Raw genomic sequence first — 9,441 nt, 5'->3', positions numbered from 1 at the left:
TTTAGTCCAGTACTCCCTGGTATGTTAGTCCTGGTTTAGTCCAGTACTCCCTGGTATGTTAGTCCTGGTTTAGTCCAGTATTCTCTGGTATTTTAGTCCTGGTTTAGTCCAGTATTATCTGGTATTTTAGTCCTGATTTAGTCCAGTACTCCCTGGTATTTTAGTCCTGGTTTAGTCCAGTACTCCCTGGTATGTTAGTCCTGGTTTAGTCCAGTATTCTCTGGTATTTTAGTCCTGGTTTGGTCCAGTACTCCCTGGTATGTTAGTCCTGGTTTAGTCCAGTACTCCCTGGTATTTTAGTCCTGGTTTAGTCCAGTACTCCCTGGTATTTTAGTCCTGGTTTAGTCCAGTACTCCCTGGTATGTTAGTCCTGGTTTAGTCCAGTACTCCCTGGTATGTTAGTCCTGGTTTAGTCCAGGATTCTCTGGTATTTTAGTCCTGGTTTAGTCCAGTATTCTCTGGTATTTTAGTCCTGGTTTAGTCCAGTACTCCCTGGTATTTTAGTCCTGGTTTAGTCCAGTACTCCCTGGTATGTTAGTCCTGGTTTAGTCCAGTATTCTCTGGTATTTTAGTCCTGGTTTAGTTCAGTACTCCCTGGTATTTTAGTCCTGGTTTAGTCCAGTATTCTCTGGTATTTTAGTCCTGGTTTAGTCCAGTACTCCCTGGTATTTTAGACCTGGTTTAGTCCAGTACGCCCTGGTATTTTAGTCCTGGTTTAGTCCAGTACTCCCTGGTATGTTAGTCCTGGTTTAGTCCAGTATTCTCTGGTATTTTAGTCCTGGTTTAATCCAGTATTCTCTGGTATTTTAGTCCTGGTTTAGTCCAGTACTCCCTGGTATGTTAGTCCTGGTTTAATCCAGTATTCTCTGGTATTTTAGTCCTGGTTTAGTCCAGTACTCCCTGGTATTTTAGTCCTGGTTTAGTCCAGTACGCCCTGGTATTTTAGTCCTGGTTTAGTCCAGTACTCCCTGGTATGTTAGTCCTGGTTTAGTCCAGTATTCTCTGGTATTTTAGTCCTGGTTTAATCCAGTATTCTCTGGTATTTTAGTCCTGGTTTAGTCCAGTACTCCCTGGTATGTTAGTCCTGGTTTAGTCCAGTATTCTCTGGTATTTTAGTCCTGGTTTAGTCCAGTACTCCCTGGTATTTTAGTCCTGGTTTAGTCCAGTACGCCCTGGTATTTTAGTCCTGGTTTAGTCCAGTACTCCCTGGTATGTTAGTCCTGGTTTAGTCCAGTATTCTCTGGTATTTTAGTCCTGGTTTAATCCAGTATTCTCTGGTATTTTAGTCCTGGTTTAGTCCAGTACTCCCTGGTATGTTAGTCCTGGTTTAATCCAGTATTCTCTGGTATTTTAGTCCTGGTTTAGTCCAGTACTCCCTGGTATTTTAGTCCTGGTTTAGTCCAGTACGCCCTGGTATTTTAGTCCTGGTTTAGTCCAGTACTCCCTGGTATGTTAGTCCTGGTTTAGTCCAGTATTCTCTGGTATTTTAGTCCTGGTTTAATCCAGTATTCTCTGGTATTTTAGTCCTGGTTTAGTCCAGTACTCCCTGGTATGTTAGTCCTGGTTTAGTCCAGTATTCTCTGGTATTTTAGTCCTGGTTTAGTCCAGTACTCCCTGGTATTTTAGTCCTGGTTTAGTCCAGTACGCCCTGGTATTTTAGTCCTGGTTTAGTCCAGTACTCCCTGGTATGTTAGTCCTGGTTTAGTCCAGTATTCTCTGGTATTTTAGTCCTGGTTTAATCCAGTATTCTCTGGTATTTTAGTCCTGGTTTAGTCCAGTACTCCCTGGTATGTTAGTCCTGGTTTAGTCCAGTATTCTCTGGTATTTTAGTCCTGGTTTAGTCCAGTACTCCCTGGTATTTTAGTCCTGGTTTAGTCCAGTACGCCCTGGTATTTTAGTCCTGGTTTAGTCCAGTACTCCCTGGTATGTTAGTCCTGGTTTAGTCCAGTATTCTCTGGTATTTTAGTCCTGGTTTAATCCAGTATTCTCTGGTATTTTAGTCCTGGTTTAGTCCAGTACTCCCTGGTATGTTAGTCCTGGTTTAATCCAGTATTCTCTGGTATTTTAGTCCTGGTTTAGTCCAGTACTCCCTGGTATTTTAGTCCTGGTTTAGTCCAGTACGCCCTGGTATTTTAGTCCTGGTTTAGTCCAGTACTCCCTGGTATGTTAGTCCTGGTTTAGTCCAGTATTCTCTGGTATTTTAGTCCTGGTTTAATCCAGTATTCTCTGGTATTTTAGTCCTGGTTTAGTCCAGTACTCCCTGGTATGTTAGTCCTGGTTTAGTCCAGTATTCTCTGGTATTTTAGTCCTGGTTTAGTCCAGTACTCCCTGGTATTTTAGTCCTGGTTTAGTCCAGTATTCTGTTTTTTTAGTCCTGACAAAAATGTTTTGTATTTTTGGACCACACATGTTTGAAAATGACTGAGCTTTTATTAAACACAATGAAATATAATCGTTGGATCAAACTGCAAGTAGGGAAACAAAGAGACAAAGAGACAAACAGTGACAGACTGTTGGAGAGTTGTTGAATTCCCCCGATTACCTACACACACACACACACAGACACACACACACACACACACACACAGAGAGACACACACACAGACATACAAACAGAAACAGTGATTTGTGTTAAATATGAACCCCAGAGACCAGAGCAGCTCGGGGATTTGAAGTCGAAGTCTTTGTGTCTGTAAACTCAGAGAGACTGTTGGTAAAACATGAAGCGAAGAGCTAAGACAGTTTATGTAAGTCTGAGATGTAGTACAGTATTTGTACCTCCAAATGCAGTACAGGTAGGAATGTTTACCTCTGAGAGGTACAACAGATACGTTTTTATACATTTTGAGATTTTGAACAGATCGTATTTTTACCTTCGGGATGTAGGAGAGTTAAAATCATTCATATATTTACACGGCTGACATGTGGGACAGAGGAGTACGTATATCTTACTAGATAAGTACTTATCTCTGAGATGTATTGGTGTACTTAAGTACATACACTAAATTGACTCACTAAAAGGTGGACTTCTTGTCATGAGGACTAAAAGTAAATCATGAATAAAGAATCCTCTCTCTCGAATGATGACTCGTTTCCTTTTTGTGGACTCTGGGGAGGCTGAGTGGGCGGCTCCTGGTCAGAGCCCCGCCCCCCCCTGGATAAACAAAGGCGTGTGAAAGCAATAATACAACAATATTGATTTGAGGAAAGACGTCAGCCACGAGCGTGATGCCGACAGTGATGCCGCTCCGGTTTTTGTTTCAGCCGAACAAAGCGCCGTCTCATTAGGAGGAAAAACAAAAGCCGGCGATCCGCCACATCGTCTCCATTAACGAGCTGTTGTCTCGTAGTGTCACCGAGGAGGGCGACATCCGCACGCACACACACACATACAAACACACACTCTACCACACTTTAACAGCAGGACAGGGAAGGTTGTTACCCCACGTCGCCAAACAAAGATTTACCAGAGAATACCGGACGAAATATAACTGGACCAAACCGGGTCGGAAGAGTACCAGACAAAACCGGGACAAAAAGATGAAAGAAACTCTGAGAATATTATTGAAGCCCAGGACAACCTTCAGTTATTCAAAGTCAAGTCAGAGCGTCACGTGTTAAAGCTGCATTCTGTGTGGTGACCAGCAGGGGGCGACTCCTCTGCTCCCATAGACGTCTATGAGGAAATGACTCTACTTCTCTGTAGTGACCAGCAGGGGGAGACTCCTCTGCTCCCATAGACGTCTATGAGGAAATGACTCTACTTCTCTGTAGTGACCAGCAGGGGGCGACTCCTCTGCTCCCATAGACGTCTATGAGGAAATGACTCTACTTCTCTGTAGTGACCAGCAGGGGGCGACTCCTCTGCTCTCATAGACGTCTATGAGGAAATGACTCTACTTCTCTGTAGTGACCAGCAGGGGGCGACTCCTCTGCTCCCATAGACGTCTATGAGGAAATGACTCTACTTCTCTGTAGTGACCAGCAGGGGGCGACTCCTCTGCTCCCATAGACGTCTATGAGGAAATGACTCTACTTCTCTGTAGTGACCAGCAGGGGGCGACTCCTCTGCTCCCATAGACGTCTATGAGGAAACGACTCTACTTCTCTGTAGTGACCAGCAGGGGGCGACTCCTCTGCTCCCATAGACGTCTATGAGGAAATGACTCTACTTCTCTGTAGTGACCAGCAGGGGGCGACTCCTCTGCTCCCATAGACGTCTATGAGGAAATGACTCCACTTCTCTCTGGATTTATTCCCTCAGTAAACATTGTAAACATGAGTTTATGTCTCGGTCTCTAGTTTCAAGTCTTCTTCAACACAACATGATGTTCATTTAGTGACTGATGGTCCATTTAGAGTCAAACAGACTATGAAGCAGGGGACGCTTAAGGGCGGGGCTACACGCTGATTGACAGGTCTCTACCCAATATATGCATTGTCTCTACGTCCTCCTCAGTCCTTATATGGTCACTTCCTGTTCACTGGTTGATCAAAAATGAACAAGTTGGCGTAGAGCACTATGACGTTACCATGACTACGTCCACTTGTAACATGCCAAAATCAATACGTTATTTTAACATGCGTATAACAGAGACGTGTTGAAAACTCTGTGTGATTGACAGGTCGATGTGATTGACAGTTCGATGTCTGCGTCTTCCTCATTTGGGATATTGTCAGTACAAATGTGTTACTTTATTTTCAAGTGAAAATACTTTTATACTACATTTAAAACTCACTGTGGTGGATTTAAATGCTGTGCTGTAAAAAGTACTGCATATGTGTACTGTGAAGTAGCATTAGCAGCATAACATTGAGTTAAAGCGTCAAACTACCTGAGCAAACATACAGAATAAAGCTTCCGTGTCTGAATGATAAAAAGCATCAATGTCATGAGTTTCACTGTAAAGCGAAGCTGAGAAAAGAGACGGAAAAATACAAAGAAAAGGTTGTTTCTTACAGTAAGCAAGTGTTTTTCCTCCCGTCAGACTCCTGCTGAGTGTGTGTGTGTGTGTGTGTGTGTGTGTCTGTGTGTGTGTGAGTAAATGACATAGCACCTCCAAAACGTAAAGACACAACACTTGCATGGACTCTGATTACTGAGGTAAATACACAGCATGGGTGAGGCAGCTCGCTGCAGAGTGTGTGTGTGTGTGTGTGTGTGTGTGTGTGTGTGTGTGTGTGTGTGTGTGTGTGTGTGTTTTAGAGGTGCAGGGTTTGTGGGTAAACATGATGATGCTGTTTGGAGGGAAACATTGTTATAGCACATCTATAGAGTTTGTGTTATTAAGCACAAGCTTTAATACGATATTGTGAGAACACCTCGATGCCTGCGAGCTTCATGACCCCGTTGGCCCTGGTCCTTCTCTTTCGTCTTGGTTCTCTGCTCTGCTCGGATCATGTGACATTGTTTCCTTTAGCGTTGGTCAGAAGGCCCTGAGATGCATCATTTACGTTAACTTCCACTTCCTGTCACATGAGCGCTCCATTCAGGGGTCTGCAGGAACACGAGACGAGAACGTTCCTTCACATCGTAATGATGACTTGATGCTCAGAGACGTGGCGGCTTTAATAACAGCAGCAGCAGCTCATCCTTCGTACACAGATGTTCAGTCCAAAATGTTTCCCTTTTCTTTCCTTCCTGCTTTAAGATCTTAAAGAGAAGAACATTTTCAGTTTAAAAATATCTTGATGAATACTCCAACGTGACATGGACACAGACTTTGTTCCAGATTCAGAGCGCGTGGAGGTGGAGGCGGGGCGGTGGTGCATGGAAGTGGAGGTAACGTGGAGGTGGAGTATAGCATGGAGGTGGAGCGTCATGAGATGGAGAAGAAGGAGCAGCTGATGCACTTTTATTTAAAACATGTGATGGTGATACTTTGTTAAAATACAACTTATTGTCATTCATTTGTTGTCACATTCTACTATCTCTTTTTCTACAATCTATACTTTATTTTTATTTTCCAGCCAAACAAAGCGTTTTATTAAAGTGAACAAATGATCCTGTTTATTGAGAGAATCCGTTCAATAAGCACATTCAGTGTCATCAGAACCATTTCATTGAATACGGACCTCTGAGCAACTTCCTGTGTGTGTGTGTGTGTGTGTGTGTGTGTGTGTGTGTGTGTGTGTGTGTGTGTGTGTGTGTGTGTGTGTGTGTGTGGTGCTTACAGGCTTCAGTCATCCAACAGGGTTAGTTTGAAACTAATCTTGATATGTAGAACAAGCCCCCGGCCCCCCGGCCCCCCGGCCCCCCGGCCCCCCGGCCCCCCGGCCCCCTCTGATTAATAATAAACGACCTTTGAGTGGTGGCAGTTTATGAGCCGGTCTGATAATGGACTAATTAGTTGTATCTCACATTAACTGATATCGGACACTCGGCTCCTCAATGCTAACTTTTATGTCTGGGATCTGCCCCGGGGGGCCTGATTTGGGACACCCAAAATGGAGGAAGGGGGGAGGGTAAGAGGGGAGATTTCAGTTCCGGAGGAGGAGGAGGAGGGAGGGTGGAGGTATTTGGAAGGAAGGAGCGACAGCTACTAACAGGTATTTCTGTGTATCAAACAACCAGAAGAGAGAAGGCACCAACTGACAAAGTGGATTTAGAAGTCTAGTGGAGGAGGAGGTGGAGGAGCAGGTGGAGGAGGTGGTGGAGGAGGAACAAGGCAGGGCGCTGCAAACAGGTGAGGCTTTGTTTGGCTGGTTTCTGAGGTAGATCCATATCAGGAATCCTCTCCCTCTCCCTGCGATGCGGATCGGTTTACGGCGTGGAGACTTGCTGTCGCCTCTCCATCAGCTGACAGACAGGCAGGAAGGGAGGTGGAGGAGGAGGTGGAGGAGGTGGAGGAAGGAGATTAAGGAGAAAAAGAAGAAGAGAACAGTTATGAAACAATATGGCCCCAAAACAAAACGACAGAAAAGAGATTAGAAGTGTGTGTGATGACACAAACGATTACAACCACCTGAGATTAAAGATGAGCTCCTCATGTGCCAGGAGGTCACGATCCACTTCATCTTAACGTATTCTAATCATTATCAGAAGGTCAAATGAAATCCCACGGCTCATCCTGTGGGGAGCATGAAGGATGAGCATCATTTCATCACAACACTTAAAAACATAAAGCCGACCTGCTGCCGGCGGAGGAGTCGCCGGGCTTCGTCCTCAGAGGACCAGGATGGGATGTGATAGTTACGCTACCGGATAATATTTATTACATTGCGGGTCATTTAGCTGAGGCCTTTATCCAAAGCCCTTACATTACACTTTAACCCGTATGACTTCTTACATTTTTGCCCAGGAAGCAATTGGGGGTTTGGTGTCTTGCTCAGGGACACTTCAACATGGGACATGGAGCAGCCGGTGCTCGAACCACCAACCTTCCCAGCGCTCCCTCTTTACACCATCGACCCCGTAATAATAATAATAATGATATCAATAATATCATATAACCCACTGATTGAGCCCATTAAATACATTTATATCGTGGTATTAAAAGCTGTTGATATTGTTCCTTCTGTTGTTATTGTTTCATATCACAAAGCAATATGGTTGATAGATGGAAGAAAACACATAATATCACCTGAGTTGTACTGGAAATCCCCCAAATGTCCTCCAGACATCTTCAGTGGAAATCAGGATCATCAGGAGCCTGTGATGGACCCAGAGAGCGTCTCTAAGACAAGAGACTGCAGAACCTCATCCAACCTGAAATAAATGAAATAAGTCTTCAACTTAAATGTTATTATCTGAAGCGGATGGATGTGACCTCTGTTCATTGCCCAGAGGTCACACTGTGAGCTCAAAGGACAGGAAGTACGATCCGTGCGACCCACTGAGAGTAATTATACATCAATACAAAATACACTTTCTGCATATACTGTTTGTTCCTGTTAGACTCAAAGTTACAGAGAGATTTCAATGTATAAATACATAGAAATGAGGAATTAAAATTGTCTATAAGACCATAAAGTTCCCAGTGATATTAAAAAATAAAAGATAGGCGAGATGTTTACTGAAGAACCACACTGTCTATCATTACATAACAACACTAAACTATGGATGCCAAAGGAGCAAAACCTGCCTGTGTGTTTAGGTAACACAAATAATAAAGGCCACACCTTTTCTTCGTCTTCTTTTCCTCCCTCGGCGGCTTAGAGGTGGGCGTTTGTTCTGGAATGAATCCCCGACGTGACGCCTGGTTTCTCCTCCGACACTCAAAGTAATCCAGTCCACCGCACAGAGGGGGGGAGTAGATCTGAGCAGCGAGGGAGCGGTAGAGCAGGTTTGGCTAATTAGCCACCTCATTTCCAATCACAGATCTGCACGGCTCTGAAACCTGGGCTGCAGGTGTGTGTGTGTGTGTGTGTGTGTGTGTGTGTGTGTGTGTGTGTGTGTGTGTGTGTGTGTGTGTGTGTGTGTGTGTGTACTCAACATGACACGTTTGCCGAAGTGCTGAACAATTGATATCTCTGTTGAGGCACGTCGCTGCCTCCTCCCTGCTGGTAACCTGAGAATCCTTCAGGTAGTGTGACTGCTCTCTGGTACGGCCTGAGGTCTGTCTGATTACTGCAGTGGTCTCAGGGTTCTATCTACGTTCCTGTCAGGCAGAGATCTTCCTGCTGATGTCCGAGTTATCTTCAAACACACCAGACTCCATTTACAAAAACAAAACACTGTGGTTGCTGGTTCAACGCTGCTCCGTCAGTTATTTAGTCCATGCTGCTTCTCAACAAACAAAGGAGAGGCCATATTCACCCCGTCATCCAGTCAGTCACCCCGTCATCCAGTCAGTCAGTCACCCCGTCATCCAGTCAGTCACCCCGTCATCCAGTCAGTCAGTCACCCCGTCATCCAGTCAGTCACCCCGTCATCCAGTCAGTCAGTCACCCCGTCATCCAGTCAGTCACCCTGTCATCCAGTCAGTCACCCCTTCATCCTGTCAGTCACCCCGTCATCCAGTCAGTCACCCCGTCATCCAGTCAGTCACCCTGTCATCCAGTCAGTCACCCCTTCATCCTGTCAGTCACCCCGTCATCCAGTCAGTCACCCCGTCATCCAGTCAATCACCCTGTCATCCAGTCAGTCACCCCTTCATCCAGTCAGTCACCCCTTCATCCAGTCAGTCACCCCGTCATCCAGTCAGTCACCCCGTCATCCAGTCAGTCAGTCACCCCGTCATCCAGTCAGTCACCCCGTCATCCAGTCAGTCACCCTGTCATCCAGTCAGTCACCTCGTCATGCAGTCAGTCAGTTACCCCGTCATCCAGTCAGTCAGTCACCCCGTCATCCAGTCAGTCACCCTGTCATCCAGTCGCCCTGTTTTTCCGCTGGTTGACATACATGACGGGACTTCTTCCAGCTGCTGAAACCAGCATGTCCTCCAGCGCTGGCACTGGTCCCAGTGGGCAGGATGAAGAGAGCCTCTCCGGGCAGAGAGA

General features: G+C 45.4%; 1 long non-coding RNA gene across 1 annotated transcript; it reads right to left on the bottom strand.

Moving 5' to 3' along the window:
- Positions 1-6,282: 6,282 nt before the first annotated feature.
- LOC120813752 (uncharacterized) lies at positions 6,283-9,184 on the bottom strand. The gene is made up of 4 exons (XR_005711017.2): positions 8,122-9,184; positions 7,584-7,708; positions 6,966-7,070; positions 6,283-6,799 (listed from the first exon to the last, which is right to left on the bottom strand). It is a non-coding gene; the product is annotated as an uncharacterized LOC120813752 (long non-coding RNA).
- Between the last annotated feature and the right edge of the window lie 257 nt (positions 9,185-9,441).

The sequence above is a fragment of the Gasterosteus aculeatus genome, chromosome 15 (assembly GCF_964276395.1).
Source record: "Gasterosteus aculeatus chromosome 15, fGasAcu3.hap1.1, whole genome shotgun sequence".
NCBI classification, from domain to species: Eukaryota; Metazoa; Chordata; class Actinopteri; order Perciformes; family Gasterosteidae; genus Gasterosteus; species Gasterosteus aculeatus.
The sequence above is the reverse complement of the archived record's forward strand: the minus strand, read 5'-3'. Positions and strand labels throughout refer to the sequence as shown.